At 45.5% G+C, this 20,201-nt stretch overlaps 4 non-coding genes across 4 annotated transcripts; 1 reads left to right on the plus strand and 3 right to left on the minus strand.

Moving 5' to 3' along the window:
- The first annotated feature begins 817 nt into the window (after window positions 1-817).
- On the plus strand, window positions 818-889 carry Trnag-ucc (transfer RNA glycine (anticodon UCC)). The gene has a single exon. It is a non-coding gene; the product is annotated as a tRNA-Gly (tRNA).
- A 581-nt stretch (window positions 890-1,470) lies between these two features.
- Window positions 1,471-1,544, minus strand: Trnai-aau (transfer RNA isoleucine (anticodon AAU)). Its single transcript has one exon. It is a non-coding gene; the product is annotated as a tRNA-Ile (tRNA).
- A 6,192-nt stretch (window positions 1,545-7,736) lies between these two features.
- On the minus strand, window positions 7,737-7,809 carry Trnam-cau (transfer RNA methionine (anticodon CAU)). The gene has a single exon. It is a non-coding gene; the product is annotated as a tRNA-Met (tRNA).
- An 11,603-nt stretch (window positions 7,810-19,412) lies between these two features.
- On the minus strand, window positions 19,413-19,485 carry Trnai-aau (transfer RNA isoleucine (anticodon AAU)). Its single transcript has one exon. It is a non-coding gene; the product is annotated as a tRNA-Ile (tRNA).
- Between the last annotated feature and the right edge of the window lie 716 nt (window positions 19,486-20,201).

A 20,201-nucleotide genomic window follows, 5' to 3' on the forward strand; every position in this document is an offset into this window, starting at 1 on the left:
GCCGCCGTCGAGGGCAATCACCCCTTAAATGTTCCGTGGAATGACATACGGCACATGTCGGCGGTTGCCCGATATATGAGATCTGTGCACGAACCCCACCGATTACAAAGTAGGAAGGAATGTGTTGTCTCAGATCCATCCGTACACTACGGACACCACTAGCAACTTTATAACGGTATGCACTAGACCATTTCTCCATCGTAATGTTCAGAACGTCACCAAATCGCGACAAGGCACGAGATAAAACTTGATCAGGGCATTCCGGCGGTACATTAAAAACACGGACAGTTCGAATTCCAAACCCTGACGCCACAATTTGCACATTACTAATACTGCCGTCTGCATGTTTAAAACGGCGACTGCCACCAAATTTAGCAACAAATTTTTCACACATGTCCCCAGACGTAAATTTCAAGAACAAACAATACTGAACAAAGTCCAATTGAAAGGTGTCTACGATTTCTTCCGGTATCTTTAAGTCTTCGAATAACCATTCGTGTATTTCAAATGCGGTAGGGCGGACAGCACTTCTATCAAAGACACACTGAGCGGTGTTAGCTCTCGAAAATGTCGACATTTTGTTACTTACAAATCTTCAAAGCAGCAATCACGAAGAACGAAGCGCCAAAGTCCCGGCGACGTAAACAAAGCCGCAACCGTCCCGCTGCCCCGCGCGATGTGCGCGGATACGCTGTCCGAATGCGTCTGGATGTGCTCCCCTAGCCTGCCTCGAAATGCGCCTGCCGGGTACGATCACCTTCGGCCGCTGCCGACAGGCGGGAAGCCGACACAGCGCGGAGGCGGGGCGCTCGCTTGTGCGGTGGTGGTGTAATGGTCAGCATAGTTGCCTTCCAAGCAGTTGATCCGGGTTCGATTTCCGGCCACCGCATCAGGCTTTTAATTTCGCGTATGAGTACTTTAGCCACGCGCTCTTAAATTATTGTTTTTTCGCCCTCTTACTCGCTGCATACCAGCCCTTAGTGTGTCTCGACTTTGCTCAGCTAACGCGAGAGCTGACGCTCTCAAATCGGCCTATATCAAAACGACAAGCACGGGAAACGACTGAGAGAGGTAAGGAGAGGCGAGGCGATGGACACACAGCACGCCCCCTTCATTTCACGGTGGCGTCTCCCTCACCGAATCGGGCTGTAGCTCCGAAAACAAAGGAGAACCAAAAATAGGATGTAAAACTGCCAATAGTGCCCTGTGTTCCCACGCGCTCACCCGCCCAAGTACTGACAAGGGCCAAAGTTGTTACGCATCGGCAATCGGACATTTTCTTTCATTTTCTCTTTATCGGTAGAGCCAGTGTATGCAAGATATTATGGCCATTGCCGAGAGAATGCTGCAGTGCTTCCCGACGAGTCGGGTTCGGATCCTCTGTCAACTTCTACGCAGGGTGATGATCATTTGGTCATCACACTCGCCAGCTGAAATCGGCGCTGCCTTTTCGCAGTAGTAAAAGAGTAGTGGCCCGTGGGGGGATCGAACCCACGACCTTCGCGTTATTAGCACGACGCTCTAACCAACTGAGCTAACGGGCCTCGGCAGACGCACTTGCTCAGCCCTACGCTGGAAACAGGTGGCATGAAGCCATACACCATTTCTATGGTCGTCGTGTGTCTGCTTCCCTAGTCTATATTCTGCTGACGGTCACGAAACAGTAGCTTTATTGCGAGCAGGACGGGAAACGGTCGCTCGGACAGCTCAAACTTGTCACGATTCGTGTGGAAAAAATTCCGTTCCGGTACCGGGAATCGAACCCGGGCCTCCTGGGTGAAAGCCAGGTATCCTAGCCACTTTTTTTTTTTTTCTCTAACAACACAGTAAAACAGCATGCATCTTTTGCAGAACTGGAAAAAGTCGACCGTGACAGTTTTCGAACCTGCAATCTTCGGATCCGAAGTCCGACGCATTATCCATTTTTTTTTTCTTAATCCCGTTTTTTTTTTTTTGCCAGAGACCGCTTGTTTTGTTTTTGTGTCTTTTTGGAAGCCATCAGTAGGCGCATGACGGGGACAAAGAGGGCAGGGGTCAAAGAACTCGAGGCCTGGCCACGATGCCCCCGCCATTACTCCCTCCGAATGGCTCCTTCAGTACATTTTACATGTTATAGAAAAGCGGTTGTAGTCGTGTGTGGTCTTTGCCTGCTCTTTTTATTATGGTGCGGAGCACTGTTTGTACGACGTCTGGGTGGAGATCTCATTGGAAGGCTGTCATTCGAGTGATCATTCAACAGTCATTCGAGTAGGAAATATGTTATTTTACCTCAATATACCTCCAGCATTTATGAGACACATATTGGGGGGACCAACATAACAGAAATGGATAAAAGAAGAGGCATTTCCTTCATCTTGAACATAGATCTCATACTTCATTCCTGCACTACCCCTAAAATAGTAACTTTATCGTTGGACTGTGCTTTTTAACCAACACCTATTCTTTCGAATAAAATGATCAACATGTTTCCATACATTTTCCTGTGGTCTGCATAGTGCTTAACTTTACTGTACTCCATTGTCATAAAAAGCTTGAATTCCGTTTCATCGTCACCACCTATTTTATTGATAATGTAATGGACAAACTGTCCCATTAACCAGTGTATTGCATTATTTTTGGTTTTGGGGTAATACTTAATTTCAGGTCTGAGAAGCATCATAGGAGTAATAGAATTGGGTGACGTTCGTTGCAGTAGTGCAAGACTTTTCCTGAGCCAAATCCAGTTGTTGAAATTTCCACCACACGTGAATCTATGAATCACGGTGTCAACCAGTTTACATGTCCGACATAAGGGGGTTTCAGCTTTCCAAATTTTATAAAGCCGTTCGTTGGTGCTGACAATATCATTGACGGCTTTGTACCATGCCGTTACCACATGTGAATTGAGCCCGTTAAAACTAATATTCTCCCAAATTGCATCCCAGTTGTAATTCATATATTTCGTGGCAATTTTATTTTTGCCTTCGTATTGTTCTCTTTCTCTCATGATATCTCGGGCTGCAATGTGCAGTGAAGTTCTGAGTTTCTCGTTAACATAGCTCAATTCTGTGTACAAGATTCTAATGTATCGCAGTCGGGGATTAATCTTTTGTACGTCTGCCGGTGGCTGAAGGCTTTCTGGTTGGACACATTGAAACAATTGTGTAGTAATACTGCCTGGGTTGGCGTGAAATATGCTTAAAGACCGTTTTATGAAAAGCGCAGAAGCTTTATTACGTATGTCCACCAGTCCGAGGCCTCCATTTCTAGGATGTAAGGTCGCAGTTTTTAGGTTAACCCTGTAGATTTCCCCCTTCCATAAGAAATTTGCCACTCTCGACATTATTTTCTGAGCAATCAACTTCGGCAAGGGAAAAACTTGTGCCATATAGAATGCCTTTGAGAGAATGCATAAGTTAATGAACTTGACCCTCTGAACCTGGTTCATAAGTCGTTGTGTGTTCTCAATGAGGCCGTCTTGAATCTTTGTGGAAACCTCTTTCCAGTTGAGGGCTGTCATCCTCATGGGACATGCCGTCAGGATTGTCCCCAGGGTTTTGTGGGTGGTAACTGACTTCGCCCAATCGATGTGTATCCGGTCAAGACCCCGCATTCCCAAGATTGTACTTTTATTTTCGTTCTTTGTCGCACCCGATGCGCGGCAGTAAGTTTGAAGAATGACCCCTAGTCGAATTACATCATCTTGCCCTCTTATGACGACACCAACATCGTCAGCATAGGCTCGCACTACAGTTTTCCTACCAGTTATAGTTATGCCCTTTAACCTTTCATGAACACTTCGTAAAAAGGGCTTATTAAAATCTATAAAGAGTAGAGCACATTTGATATTGGAAACTGATGCTAAGGCGATGATGTCTCTATATTCAGAAATTGTATTAAAAATACCTCTATTTGCTGCACATGACTGATGTTGACTAATTAATTTGTCGGTCAGAGGGGAAAGTCTCTTTTTTAAAATCCTGCATACTATTTTGTAGTCAGAGTTTAAAAGTGAAATAGGGCGGTAATTGTTTAAACTTGTCGTTCCTTTGTTTTTCGGTATAAGTACAATTTTGCTATCTTTAAAATCTTCAGGTACCGTCTGCTCGTTAAAAATCTCATTGACAATGCATGTAAAAGTGTCACCAATTAAAAACCAGAATTTTAAGTAAAATTCTACAGGCAGTCCGTCGGGTCCAGCAGATTTATTTAACGGGGACTTGGTTATTATCTCACGAACCTCTTCGTTACTGACTTCAGAAAGGATTTCGTCGTTTTCAGAACTCGTCAATTGTGGGGATAAAACACTGAGAACCTCGTGCAGAGACCCCTCATGAGGTGGGCTGGAAGAATATAATGCGTGGTAGTATTGGTATACTGCATTGAGAATCTCCTGCTGAGACGTTAGTGTTGTCCCATTGGATGTTTTAATTTCACTAATGACAGTTCGTCGCCTATTCTTTGCATGCCGAAGCAGATGATATAAAGATGTTGTTTCATCATCTACCACCGACTTCGCCTTTGACTTCAGTTTTAAGCCTTCCATCTGCTGTCTTTTACAGGCGAGTAATTTCGCTTTGGTGTGTTTGATGTCGCGTAATCTAATGGTTGACACGTTTGCCTGTTCATAGAGGTCCCGCAACAATCTGTAATAAAATTCCATACTGTTTTTTAACTCCCGCGCTCTTTCTCTGCTGTATCTGATACACACTGTTCTCAGTCTCGGTTTTGCAACCTTAATCCACCAATCTAATACTGTGGGGTGCCTGTCGATCGATCGCAGACATAAGGTCCACGCTTCTGATACTGCGTCTGCCAATTCTTGCTCTTTTAAGAGAGAGACATTTAGATGCCACTGGTTCCTAAAAATCTTAATCGGCTGTGGAGCTAAATTAATGCACGCCTTCATACTGCAGTGGTCACTAAAATAAACAGGTACGATTTCTGAATTAAGTAGACATCGTTCTAAGTTTTGGGAAACATAAATTCTGTCTATTCTACTGCGCGAAGTCTGTGTTATATACGTATATTCAACATTCGTTGGATATTTTAGTTCCCATGCGTCCTTAAGTTTTAAGTCGGTTACTAGGCGTTTAAGTTCCAACGAACCGTTAAAGTGTGGTTGTTGATCCTTACGATTTAACACACAGTTAAAATCACCGCCCATTACAAAACTGTTTGGGTTTCGACGTAATAAATATATAATTTCCTCTTTATAAAATGCTGCCCTGTCCTGTCTATTACTATTTCCTGAGGGCGCATATAAGTTAATCAATGTGGTACCTAAAACGTTTATACTAATGGCCCTTCCAGATTCCAAACGCTCTACTTGAGACACGGGAATTCCTTCCCTGAGCAGAAACGCTGTTCCTGTATGTGTTTCACAAGATACGTTTACAATGGCGGTGTATCCTGGTATTGCAAGAGACGTCGTTACAACCTCCTGTAGCAACGCGATATCGGTTCCAGAGTCATACAAAAAGTCCTTGAGAGCAGCTAGCTTTAATGAGGTTCGAATTTTATTTATATTTATCGTTGTGATAGTGTATGCTTGCATCTGTAACTGGCTATTGGCCACCTACAACCTTGGTCAAAAACTGTTATACGTTTGGTATGCTGAAATCCGTTTTAGAACTACAGTCGTTTAGAATTCTGCATTATTCCTCGTAACACGGTTGCTAAACGTTAGCTTGTCTTCCATTGTCATCCCGTACCTTAGTACTGAGGGGCTGTTCGACATTGAATGTATCAGGAGACTCATCTGGAGCACCTTCTCTGACAATGTCATATCGTATATTTTTCTGCGATTTTACATCTGACTTGTCGGCTTTTTGTTTGGGTTGGGTGCGAGAAACAGTAAGATTCGGTTGTGGTTTTAGCGTACGGCGGTGGACGCCCTGAAAACTCTGACCTGATTTTGTTGTGGCAGCACTCGGCGTGGCCGCTTCAGCAACAGTGTCTCGAGAGATCTGGTTTGTAAACACTGCCTGCTGTTTACATGCTACCTTCGTTTGTTGTGATGCTTGCGACGGAGTTTGCTTATTTTCCGGTTCAGGAGTAAACACTTACTCTTGTTTACACTCTGATGCCGGTTGTTGTGCTGTTGCGGTGTCGCGGTGTTGTTGTTCTACCGCTTCCGCGAACTTCCCGTCTGTAAACAGCTGATTACCGCTGTTTACAGCTGGGCAAGTTGTCACTGCCTCGGGGACTTCTACTTTATCGCTGTCGGCAGCGGCCGTTTCATTTTCTGGCAATGAGCGAGACGTATCAGAAACTGTGATTAAATCCACTTGCATTTCGTCTTGGGGCACAGGCAGAGTTTCATCGCTAGCTTTCTGTTTACGTACAGCAGGAGATTGTCGGGAGTTTTCATCATCGGAATGATCATCTGTATGTTCAAGTGGTCGTTTCTTGTTTAGTACGTCCAACTCTCGGGCAGAAGAATCACAATTCAAGCGTGGTACCAGGGGTGGAAAATCACTACCATCAACAGCAATATTTCCAGAACTAGGTACAGGATCCGAACCCTCACCCTGTTTGGCTGTATTATCAGTTGCCAAAACTTCGCTCAAGGTCATCTTGCGCCGTTGGACTAAATTCGTTTTTAGTACAAAAACACGACGAGGACAGTCCTGCCTTAAATGACCCGATTCATTGCATATATGGCACGTAGGGGTTTGACCAGTATAAATCACGTGGGCTTTATGCCCGTCAACAGTTATATGAGATGGGATATTCGACTTTACTTCCATCTCTACCGAACGAATACCATTGAAGCTCTGAATTTTAAATTGCTTCGACCACCGTTCGTTAACTATATCCTTAACCTCACCATATTGAGACAGGGCAACCTTGATTTTCTCATTATCTATCTCGATAGGTAAATTTAACACCCGCACAGATCTATAAAGAGCATCAGCTATCCTAATAGCTACTTTACTTGTAGTTCCGTCTCTATGCAAAAATTCTACATGATACCCGAATTTTCCAATAATCTTATCTACCGAAACGGGGCTCAAAAATTTTACGAAAACACAGTAGTTGTCAGTGTCTAGCTGAGTGGTATGCACCATATCAGAATTAATGCCAAGTACCTGATCAAGACAATCATGAATTTCCAGAGCAGTCGGCTGAACACGTCGTGTGTCCTTGGCGAACGCAAAAACCAGCGGATTCTTCCTCACAGTTGTAGCCATGGTATGCAGAAATCCAGGGGAGATTCCGGTAATTACCGAAAACTCCACAAACGATAAATGAACGTCGGTAGAAAACACACAACAGAACACAGTAGGCAGAATAATCACAAGTTACACACGAAGAAAAATTACAAAAAACAAGGACACCGAAACGCAAATGTAAACACTGGCGAAGCACTGACTACGCGCAGCAAACGGCGGCACGTCCGTACGCGTCGGCAGCTAGAGCCAGAATGTGCCACTAGACCACACCGGATGTGGCCGTTTCATTCGACCGTTCGTACGGTCGCTTGTCGCATTTCGTGTCGAGTGCCGCGTCGGCGCCCTTCTCTCTTTGCGAGCATCTTTGCACATACTGACTGGCAAGGCGCGCACCTCAAACGTCGCAGAGCAATGCTTTTGGCTTCATGCTCTGCTGGGAGAAGAGGAAAAGGGAAGCTGTAAGTAGCAATAACAGGAAGTGAACATTTTCCCGCTGAAGCGTTGAAACGTCGTGGATAACAAACAAGAAATACGTTGGCGCCCTAGCAACAGCACCACCATCAGTCACAGAAAATTAAATGCCCCGGGTGAGGATCGAACTCACGACCTTAAGATTATGAAACCTACGCGCTGCCTACTGCGCTACCGAGGCAGGCGGTTGCCAGACCTTCTGGAATCTTGGTAAGTACCGAATACAAGTGGTAGAGAGTCTGCACTCCCTGGCTCATTTTTTCTGTTGCTACACGTGCATTCCCGGCGCGGCAGCAACTTGCGATGCTAGGCCGACGCCAGTATGTACAATAGCACGCAGGAGTCCAAACGAGCAGTCGTCCGCGCTGCATGATTGGTTCTTTCCACACGGAATCCCGCGGTTCATTCTCATGGCTCACGCAGTTCGAGTGTGAAAGACACGCAGCACCCCTACCGGAGAAAAAACAAAGTGATTCATCGGCCGGGAATCGAACCCGGGCCGCCCGCGTGGCAGGCGAGCATTCTACCACTTTTTTTTTTCTTGCTCTCGCCAAAATATGCCTTCATCGGCGAGCCTCAACGCTATCATATCTGTTGTGGTATACGTTCGTTGCCGACGGCTTCTCTCGTGGATCATGGTGTGAAAATCAATAAATAAATGAAAATTCTTCCACAAAATCAAATCTTCTGTCCATCTATGGAATGCACAATAAAAGACACTGCACCTCTTCAAGCGATGAAAATGTCAAAATAAAATATCCATCCTATAAGAAGCCACAGGCGACTAGTAACTAAAAGTCTTAGGAGAGTTCATCTTTTTTTAAAAAAAAAACACAATAAATTCAATGTCCATTCTTGGAGGACAAGGTGCACGTGGAGAGGACAAACTAAAAACTCACTCCGAAGTCCATAAGAAGAAGGTAAGAAAAGGAAAGTAAAATAATATTGTCATTTCTATGTGAGAAACGAAATGCATCACTGCTGTAAGTCAAATAAAAGAAATGAAAAATATTTTTCTTCCGTAGTGCATAATATCCTCACAGACGCATCAAAACCGTCGGGTCAAATTCAAACAAAAATGATTGAAAAATGAACAATAAGAGATAGCCTCTTCAGTCTTCAATAGTTTTCCGTGTATCAATGATTGAACGTCTTCGAGTAACCGTGTTGCAACGCCGCACGCAGAAAATTGGCAAAAAATTCGTTGCGATGCTTCAGCCGCTCCACATCCCACAAGTACGCTAAATACGTATACACGTCCTTAATTTGGCAGTCCAGAATAGCGAAGACCGTGTGACCTAAGAGCCACACCATGGTATTGTGCTTCGCGCGAGGGAAGGGTTTAAACCCTGGCGCAATAACATCATTGAGAGCCACGTGCGAGGGTGTCGTCCTGTTGGTCAGAGCCACCATGACCCTACACAGTTCCCAGATGGCCGACACGAGGCGACATTGAAAGCGATGCTCCCGTGTGTCTGGAACGCCGCATGCACCACAGTTGGCAGACGGCAGCAGGCGGATGTCCGAGAGACGTTGGTTTGTGGCCACCGTATTGTTGACCAGTTTATACCACTGGGACCGAACGCCGGTGGGCAACACGGAGTGATGAATATTCAGCCACACTTGCCGCCAGTCGGTCGCGGGGAAACGAAGAGCGAGCTTGTGAGAGGGTGGCCTCCCCACCATTGCCGCATACAGTCGGCGAAAATTCCGGTTCCTGTCCACCGCCGTTTCCAGTACGTAGCTCCGCTGCAGGTAGTAAGCTCTGACGTAGTCGAGTTGGTACGGGATGCCCACCACGGACACCGGTGCGCTCTCGGATGGCGGCCGGTAAGCGACGAGCATGGCCGCCGCCGTTCCATCCGGGCTGTTAGCTTGCAAGGTGGCCATGCGGTGCACCAGCAGCGCCGAACACTTCCTGGAAAAATCGACGAGGCCGAGTCCTCCGAAGGTGGTGTCGAGGACGCACGTGGCCGCCCGACCCTTGAAGATTTCATGGCGCCACAGGAGCCAGTACGCGGCCTGCGAAAATGATCGGGCGAGGGGTCGCGGAACGTCCAGGAGTTGTGCCACGTACCAGGCCTTGGAATACACGGCGCCGTTAATTAGGTCGACCTTCTGGAGGAGGGTGAGGCGTCGGCTGGCGTGAGTCTTACAAAGACCTTTGATATGATTGAGCAGCCGGCGCCAGGTGCGCGCCCGCATCTGCTGAGGATTAGCGGTAACATCAAGGCCCAAGATCGTATGAGTACGGGCTACTCGAAACCAAGTCTGATCGGGATCCACTTCGCAATGTCCTAAAGGAATCAGTACAGTCTTCCTTGGATTAATCAGGACACCCGATGCACATTCATAACACCCCAGTAAGTGCCGGATTTGATGAAAATCGTTGTCGTCGCCGATAAAAACACCTACGTCATCAGCGTAAGCGAGACACTTCACTGAGGCACGATGAATATCCACGCCGCCTATCATGCGGTCTAGCGCTCGCAACAGTGGGTCCAAAGCAATTACGAAAAGGCACATAGATAAGGGACAGCCCTGTCGCACCGATCTACTAAGAACTATAGGTGGCGTTCGCCATCCATTAATTGTCACCACCGAAGTGGCCCCTGTCAGGAAATGGCGAATCACGCGAATGAAGCGGAAGCCAAAGCCCATCCTTTCCATAACTTGCATAAAATAATCGTGGCTCATCCTGTCAAACTAATTGGCAAAGTCCAGAGAAAGGACAGCTGCTGAAAGTCGGTGGACGGCGGAGTAAGCGATGACGTCACGATAGGTAGATGCCTCATTGAAAATGGTCCGCCTCCTAACGCCGCAGGATTGATATGGACAGATGACATTGTCCATGACTGCCTGCATCTTCACTGCAACACATCTGGCCGCCAGCTTGTAATCAGCATTCAGCAGCGTGATTGGCCTCAGATCGGTGACACGACACGGACCCCGTTTTTTGGGGATAAGAACAATGTGTCCTTCGAGAAACAGACTCGGGATGACAATGTCGCGAAGCACTTCGTTCACCACTACCGTAAACTTGTCCCCTACAATATCCCAGAAAGTAATATAAAATTCTGTAGGAAGACCGTCGGGTCCAGGCGACTTGCCCGTTGTACTGGCTTTCAATATCTGTAATACTTCCTGGTTCCATCTCTGCAACCAGCTCTTCACGATCATGTTCGGACAGGCAGTCGACTGTCATGTAATAATATCCGCCTGGCCTCTCCGTCCGCGGTAATGTCGTGAAAAAGCGAATTATAATAGTCGGCGATATGGCGTACAATTTCGTGCCGCTGCGGTAAGACAATCCCCGCATCAGTTTCCAACGCATCAATATACTTTTTGCGAGTCTGTTTCTTCTCCCGGGCAAGATGATAGAGCGACGGCTCCTCGTCATCGATGTGGCACAGGGGATGGCTCTGAATCATAGACCTCTCGACCTTTCCCGGTGCAGCCTCAGAATCTGGGCTTTAATTTTGCTCAGACGGAGTCTAATGTTTGCGTCGGGGCCAACAGGTGCATTGATAGCATCCTGTAAGCTCTGCTGATAAAATGCCAACGTACGCCTGTGCCAGTAACTCACTTCTCGACTATATAATTGCGTCGCCTTCCGCAAAATCGGTTTGGCATGCGCCACCCACCACTCGATGCACGACCCGTAAGTGTGGAACTTTGGTAAACGCTGCTGCCATGCTACACGCATCTCCGCACGGAGCCCTTCAGCACCCAGATTGCCGGTGTTTAATTTCCAAAATGCCGGAAGAGATTTCGTGCGACAGCACTGCAACCGCAAAGCACACACGTAGCCACAATGATCTCTCATGGCGACAGGCAGAACTTCGACTGCGCATAAAGCGTCTGTTAGCTCCCGTGAAACGTAGATCCTATCAATTCTACTGGCCCCTCCAATAGAAAAGTGCGTATACTGCGTCATGATGGGGCGGTAGTGACGCCACGAATCACGCAATTCCGCTGCATTTAAAAGGGTATTCAGTTCTGCACATTTAGTCCAGGTGGGATATTGGTCCGCAGAGGCAACAACACAATTAAAATCACCACCGAATATGATGGGACGAGCCGTAGCCAAAAAGGGGCATATGTCCGTGGTAAAAAAACGAGCTTTTGTGCGTTTTTGATCAGTCCCCGAGGGCACATAGACGTTGAAAATTGGACTCCCTCAATGACACACGCTAAGACGTGACCATTGGGGAGAAGTTGGATGTCCGTAGGTTCAAATGACGACTTATATAAAATCGCAGTGCCACAATTATTATCACTATTCAGATTGTAAACATCATAGCCTGGGATATTGCTAAAAACGTCACTAGATACTTCTTGAAGAAGGGCAATACTAAAATTTCCATGAAATAAAACGTCTTTAAAAGCTGCTACCTTGTGCCCCGCTGAGATACCGGCAACGTTTAATGCCAAAACAGAAAACACACTCGTCGATTGTGGGTGCGTTGACATTTTAAGCAGATGGACAATGCAGAGCAATATAAAAAACACCAACGAAGTGATAAAACGCCGGACTTATACTTAAATGAACAGCAGCTGGCATAAAATGGAAATTTCGATAGGTTTTAAAACACTGTAGTTGTTAGTAGCAATTCTACAAAAACATGGCAGGACAATACACTGGACGCAGTACAAGACACGGTAGTTTCCAGGTCAATTGCAATGTAGGAGGACTCATGACAACGATGTGGGTCTTCGCACACGTCTACTGGCCCCCCTCGTCCTCCTGCTGCTGCCACCACGGGCTGTGACTGTCAGGTGGCGGGGGTGGTCGTGCGTCGCCCGACGACTGGGTGGCTTCCGCCTGGCCGCCGCGCGATGTTACGGCCGGCTGTGACGGCACAGAATGTTTGCGCGGGCGCTGTGGCAACTGCTCACTGGCCTGTTCTAATTTACGCTTCGCAGCGGCAACGTCTTGTTCCTTCCCAGCACTGAGAAATTGTTTCAATCGTTCAGTGTGTGCTCGAATCTTATCGTTCAGTGTATGCTCGAATCTTCTCTGTCCTGGCGGGGCTGCTATTACGGGAGGAATCCTGTGACATTGCCTCACTTTCACTGCCACTCTCCGTGGCTGGCGGATACGCGAGGGCGGCCGGGTTCTGATCCTTGACCTGTTTTCCCTTCCGCGCTGTCGACGTTGCTTTTTACTTTCCGCTGAAGGCGTTACAGTATCGGCAGAAGTTGGCACCGGGAGTGGCGGCGGGGGTAAAGAAGCGTCTATTGCCTCCACCGACTCCGATTGAACGGCATCAATATTAACAGGGCGTACGGCCCTTTGGTCATCAACCCGGTACGTCGGGGTAGGCGGGTGCTGGACAACCTCCATTTCCTCCTGCCCGACAGTCGTGTTACCATGTTCCGCGACAGACCTGTCTTCGACAGAAGCAACGGCCGTCGGTCGCTCGGTCGGTCGGTCGGACCGGTAAAGGATGTTCCTGCTACAATCTCAATCATAAGGGGCACAAATTTATCGCTACCACCCACAACATCTTCGCGCGGTAACTGAACAGGCCGCCGTCCAGGGCAGTCACCCCTCAAATGTTCCGTGGAATGACATACGGCACATGTCGGCGGTTGCCCGATATATGAGACCTGTGCACGAACTCCACCGATTACAAAGTAGGAAGGAATATGTTGTTTCAGATCCACCCGTACACTACGGACACCACTAGCGACCTTAAATTAATGTTTCTTTCCCCATCTGTGTCGATTCCCCTTGAGTCTCGACTTGTCTCGACTTCGACGCGAGAGCTGACGCTCGCCAATCGGCCTATACCAAAAGGACAAGCACGCGAAACGACAGAGAGGTATGGCGAGGCGGGTACAGCATTACTTATGCCTCAAGTAAATACCTGCTGCCTCTTATCGTGCATTGTCTGATTTTACATGTTCTGTCAGACAAATTCAGTTTTATTACTAGTACTTTTCTTTTTTTTTTTCTTTGTTGAAAATTTTACAACACGCTCCTTCATTTCACTGTGGCCGCGCGGCGCGACTTGGCATACCGAGAGGCAAAACGTGGCGCCAGTACCCTTGACCGAATAGCGCTGCAGCTCCGAAACCGAAGAGTAAAGAGAAATACGAATTGAAACTGTCGGCAGAGCCCTATGTTCGCAGGCGGTAACCCGCCCAAGCACTGACAACGCCCAAGGTCGCGCAGTTGTGGTGATCGGACGAGAAACTGTGTGTTCAGCGTGCTGTGACCAGTGAAGTGTTTCAGCGCGTCCCGACAAGTCGCGTTCGGGTCCCCTATCAGCTCCCACACAATGTGACGATTTCTTTGTCACCATACTTCCCCGGGGAAATCGGCGTTGCCTTTTTGAAATAGTAAAATCGTAGTGGCCCGTGGGGGGATCGAACCCACGGCCTCAATGTCACATAAGGTCTGTACATTAGCTTATAAATTTCAAACACTACTCTCTGAAGTAGAAAAAGCACATCATAGATATACTGTAAAATCGTAAATAGTATCCTTTAAGGTAACTACAATACATCATTGTCAACACAGTCTTCTTTTTTATATTAACCAATGCCCATTCATTCAAATACAGTTTTTAACATATTACCGATCTTTTTCTTGTGATTCGAATAGCTTCTAATTTTGTGGAACTCACACAGCATGTGTACCTCGAACTTTATGATGCTATCGGATCCTAATTTGTTAAGGACGTAATTAACAAAATTTCCCAGCAACCAGTACACAGCGTTATTTTTTGCTTCTGGGAAATAGCGTGCTTCTGGCCTGTGTATCAATGACAGCGATATATACTCAGGGGATGTTCTTATAATCACAGCTATTTGCTCCCGGATCCACTTCCAACTATTCATGTGACCACTGCAAGTATATCTATGGATTACTGTGTCAACTAGATGGCATTGTTGACATAAATTTGTTTCACAGACTCCGATTGCGTGCAGTCTTTCATTGGTGCAAACTATGTTGTTAACTGCCTTGTACCATGACATTTTTATATTAGACGTGAGCACACTAGAACTAACGTTTTTCCAAATCTCAGTCCACTCAATGTTTGGAAACTGTCGTTCTATTTTGTTCCTTCCTTCGCTTTTCTTTCGTTCCCGCATTATGGCTCTTGATGTTAAGTGTCGGGACTGCCTGAGTTGGACACTGACATAACTAACTCAACACAGAAAATTCTCACGTGCTGTAAGCGACTGTTGATATTCTGCACGTCAATCGGGGGAAGCATGCTTGGAGGTATAATGATCTCTAAAAGTCGGCTGGTTATGCTTTCTCGCGAGTATCTTATTAACTTGCCTTTTGATAAAAAGAGCAGAGGCTTTATCCGTTATATCACTTAATCCTAGTCCACCATTTTTAGGATCTAAAGTGGCTACTTCAGCAGGTACTCTGAACACTTCACCTCTCCACAAAAAGTTGGTGATTTTAAACATTATTCTCCTCGCTATCATTCTCGGTATTGGAAACAGCTGGGCAGTATAATAAGCCTTAGCAAGGATGCATGAGTTGATATACTGTGTTCTTTGAACTTGGTTCATATATCGAGTTAAATTCTCTACAATGGCTCCTTGCACTTTATCTGTTGCAACTTTCCAATTTAAAGTCGTCATTTTCATAGGGCATGCTGTCAGGGTGAACCCAAGTGTTTTGTGTTGTCGGACTGATTTTCCCCACTCGACGTTGATATTATCAAAACCTCTGAGATTTAACCTTTTTTTTCGTTTCATTGGCTCCAGATGCTCTACAGTACCAATCAATCACTGTTGCTAGCGTGGTTACCTCGTCATTGTTCCTTATAATGACCCCCATATTGTCAGCATAGGCTCTTATAACTGTTTTATTTCCTGATAATGTTAAGCCTTTTAATCTAGCATGGACATGTCGGAGGAAAGGTTCCAGCGAAATGGCGAAGAGCGACATGGACAGAGGACTTCCTTGAGGAACACCTCCTTGTATTTGCATCGGCCTGGATTGTTGACAATTCACCGCTATTTTAGCATTTATTCCAGTTGCTATGTTCTTAATCAACTGTATGACGCTATCGTTGAAACCTATTTTCTTCAATGTCTGTAGAAGATATTCATGATTTACTACATCGAACGCTTTATAAAAATTTAAAAACAATAGAGCACACTTAATGTTTGTTACAGAAGTTATTGCAATGATATCCCTGAATTCCGCTAGATTTTGAAAAATGGTTCTGCCTTGCGCACAGTTCTGATGTTGACTAATAATTTTATCTCTAAGGCATGAAATTCTCTTGTTTATTATTCTAGCTATTACTATATGATCAGAATTCAGCAGTGAAATTGGACGAAAATTATTTAAATCTTTGTTTCCGTTATTTTTTGGCACCAGAACAATTTTACTCTCCTTAAACTCAGCCGGAATCATTTTACCCTGAATAACCTCATTTACAATGTCCGTGATTTTCGCACCTACTATTGGCCAGTAACGGATGTAAAACTCTGCTGGCAGACCATCCGGTCCTGGGGATTTTTTTGGTGGTGAGGCGCACAGAGTCTCATACACGTCTTCTTCACTGACAACCTCGAGAAAATTTTCGTTGTCATCTTCTGTCAGCTGTGGGGCTAGGATGTCAAGGAATTCTTCCAAGGAAGCATCACTACTTTGATGTACAGAATATAGCTCGCAATAATGGCGATAAATCTCGTCCATGATATCCTGCTGGGTTCTGAGAATCGTACCGTGTTTTGTTCGAATTTTATCAATAAAAGTCCTTCTCCCGTTTTTCGTATGCTTCACTAAATGATATAGGGAAGTAGTTTCATCTTCTGACACCGAATTTGCCTTCGATTTTATTTTCAACCCTTCCATTTGACTTCTCTTGATATTAAGTAACTTGGCTTTGACTTTTTTGATGTCTGCTATCCGAAGTGAGGAACCTGCTGAGACTTGATCATATAGATCTCTCAAAACGGAATAGTAATACTCTATAGTGCATTTCATTTCCCTTGCGCTCTGGGCACTGTATTGAATAAGAACTTTCCTCAACTTTGGCTTTGCCATTTTAACCCACCAGTCAATAGCAGTGGCATACCTACTACGGGCTCGCAGGCATATTGCCCATGTTTCTTTAATCAGATCTTCTAAATCATGATTTACTAACAAGGAAGTGTTCAAATGCCACTGATTCTTGAATCGGAGAAACCGGCTGTCTTGTTAGATTTATGCAAGCTAAGACACTTGAATGGTCTGAAAAGTACGTAGGAATGGTTTCTACTTTTGTCACGGAAGTTTCAAGATTTTTAGAAATACATAGTCTATCGATCCTGCTACGTGATGTTGCCGTGACATAAGTGAACTCAACAGTCTAGGGGTATCTGATTTCCCATATATCCTTTAATTCTAAACCACTAACTAGTTGTTTTAGTTCACTTGAGAAATTAAAATTAGGTAACTGATCTTTTCGATTTAAAACACAATTAAAATCACCTCCAAGTAATAACTGTCTTGGCGATTTCCTTAACAAGTATATCAGGTCATCTTTGAAGAAACGTGCCCTGTCAGCTCGATGAGAACTTCCTGAAGGGGCGTACAAGTTGATGATAGTCACATCATAGATATTTAGTCCTAGTCCCCTTCCGGATTCCAGTCGTTCCACCTCGCTTACTGTAATCCCTTCCCTCACCAAAATAGCTGTTCCAACACTTGTTTCGGGAGACACATTTATGTAGCTGACAAAGCCGGGAATTACCAAATCCGAAATTAGAACTTCTTGTAACAGGGCAATATCAGTGGCGGATTCGTACAAAAATTCCTTAAAGGCCGATAATTTCAAACCGGTCGTGATTTTATTTATGTTTATAATGGTGACAGAATAAGATTGCGTCATTGTGTTTTCACTATGTAGTTGTTTTGATGAACTAATTTAGTTTCCTGTGGTTCAGGGTTCAGTTAAGCTGTAACAGTTTTCTCGGAAGGCTGAACATGGAATAACACTTTCATCAGTTTATTAGTTACTGTCCCGTTTTTTTCTACTTCTGATGTTTTCTCTTGTAAGGCAAGCAGAATGATTTCCTGGTAAACTTTCTGATTTTTCCTCCAGTGATTCGTGTACGACCGTTTCGGACTGAACATTCTTTGGGCTTGGGTCGCCCCTACCGGATTTTCCCTTCCCTTGGTTACGAGCTACATTCTCATTTGGTTGTGTCGGTATTTCACTTCGCGGCTTATCTGGAGCAGCAGCAGACGCTTTCGCAATTTCGGTTGCCGGCGCCTGCCCTGAGGTGTTGACTGTGATTTCAGTTTGGCCACCACTTCCTCGTTCTTTATTAATTTCACTCACTTTCTGATCGAAGGAAACAAATGGAGACTGCAGTTTTGCAACCTCTCCCTGAATTTGTTTATTATCAGATAGATTCTGATCTTTACAATCGGCTACTGCACCTGTTGTTTGTTGCAAATTAATGCTGCTTACACCCCCTTCATTTTCTGGTACCGTATGTGTATTATCTTTCTGTTCATTAGTTTCCATTCGTATTTTGCCTTCAGGTTCCTCTGCCTCCTCATTGCACGTTTTTGCTTGCAAAGTGAGGGAGGGGGACAAGACAGCTCGTCCTCTGAACAACTATCAGTTATCTCCAGAGGTCGTTTTTTCGGTTGCGTTTCAGTTGCACTAGTAGTGGCAACAGGGTTCCCTTTTGTTGTTAACGGGAGAAATTGACTGTTATCGTGAAGGGACACATCAGCTTGGCCCGCTGCGTTAACATCCTCCACCAGTTGTTCGGGGCTATTCTTTGGTAACAGATCATTTAAGGTAAGCTTCTGACGCTGTATCGAATTACTTTTAAGAACAACAGTTCGCCGGGGACATTCCTGTCTGAAGTGGCAGGTTTCGTTACATATATGACATGTAGCTTCCTGACATGTATAAACAATTTGTGCCTTATACCCACAAACAGTTATGTGAGACGGAATATTCGTCTTAACGTCCATCTCTACACAGCGGACCCCGTTAAAACACTGCAGTTTAAAGCGAGGCGACCATCTTTCTTTTGCAATTGATTTAACGTCTCCGTAGTTTGAAAGAGCTTCCTTAATCTTATCATTTTCAATTTCAATTGGAAGATTCAAGACACGAACGGTTTTGTAATGTATGTCTGCTCTATAGATGGAAACCTTACTTTTATAACCATTTCTATGCAGAAAATCTACTTCATAGCCCCACTTTCGTAACACTTTATCAACAGTCGAAACACTGATTAACTTGACGAAAACACAGTATTTTTCCTGATCCAGTTGCCAGGTATGAACGGTTTCAGAATTTAGTCCAATTACCTGTGTAATCCAGTCATCTATTTCCAGGGATGTCGGCTGAACAGGGCGGGATTCTTTGTCAAAAGCAGATACCAGAGTATTCTTCCTGAGGTTTGTAGCTATGGATAATCCAGATAAGCAATTTCGGTTAAACAACCGAAATTCCAAGTAGCAGCAGCAAGACCAGAAAGAACGATCAGATCACAAGGAACAGGAACGAACACGAAGATTAACGGACGGACGGCACTCGGCGAAGCTTAAGTACAGCGATGTAAACACTGAAGTGCAGCGCAACAGTTAACAGCGGCCACTCGCGAGCGCGGCTGAAACGGAACTTGCGAGAAACTGTGTGTTCAGCGTGCTGTGACCAGTTAAATGTTTTAGCGCGTCCCGACAAGTCGCGTTCGGGTCCCCTATCAGCTCCCACACAATGTGACGATTTCTTTGTCACCATACTTCCCCGGGGAAATCGGCGTTGCCTTTTTGAAATAGTAAAATCGTAGTGGCACGTGGGGGGATCGAACCACGACCTTCGCGTTATTAGCACGACGCTCTAACCAACTGAGCTAACGGGCCTCGGTGCAGACAGTCTCCCACTGCTTCGCGGGAATTGCTCTGCGTATTGCCATGTAACATTTCTATGGCAGCAATCCAACAGTGGACCAGCGTCTCTTCTCCCTTTATTCCGCTGCTCGTAGTAATTTCGTTGCGCGCCAGTTTCTCTCGACTGTTTTCAGCTGACGTTTACGAACCAGTAGCTATAATGCGAGGAGGACCTGAAACAGCATTTCGCACGGTCAAAACTTGTCGTGATTTGTTCCGAAAAAATTCCATTCCGGTACCGCGAATCGAACCCCGGTCTCCTGGGTGAAAGCCAGGTATCCTAGCCACTTTTTTTTCAATTTTTTTCGATATTGTTCGTTGCGTTTGGTCTGGGCGAATGTCACAAGACATCCGTTTAAGTTGATCGTTGATTCTTAGACTCAGTTTTTTTATTACAGAGAGCACGCAGCCCTCTGACCGAACACGCTGAGCTACCGTGCCGGCAGCCACTAGACCACACCGGACGAGCACATTTTTCTCGGGGTTTACACCCTCTCCACTCGCTTTCCGTGTCGCACTTTCCCTGTTTGCGAGCATCTTTTCGCGCGCCCATGGCGAGGCGCGCAATGCAAAAAAAAAAGGCTTTACTTGTTGGTCTATGGATGCAGCACGACACCGTTTTTATAAAATGAAGTGATGAATGATATTTTTTGTGCTCACACATAGCCAGTGAATGTTAGATCGTAGTT

This window comes from Schistocerca serialis, chromosome 2, assembly GCF_023864345.2.
Source record: "Schistocerca serialis cubense isolate TAMUIC-IGC-003099 chromosome 2, iqSchSeri2.2, whole genome shotgun sequence".
Lineage (NCBI taxonomy): Eukaryota > Metazoa > Arthropoda > Insecta > Orthoptera > Acrididae > Schistocerca > Schistocerca serialis.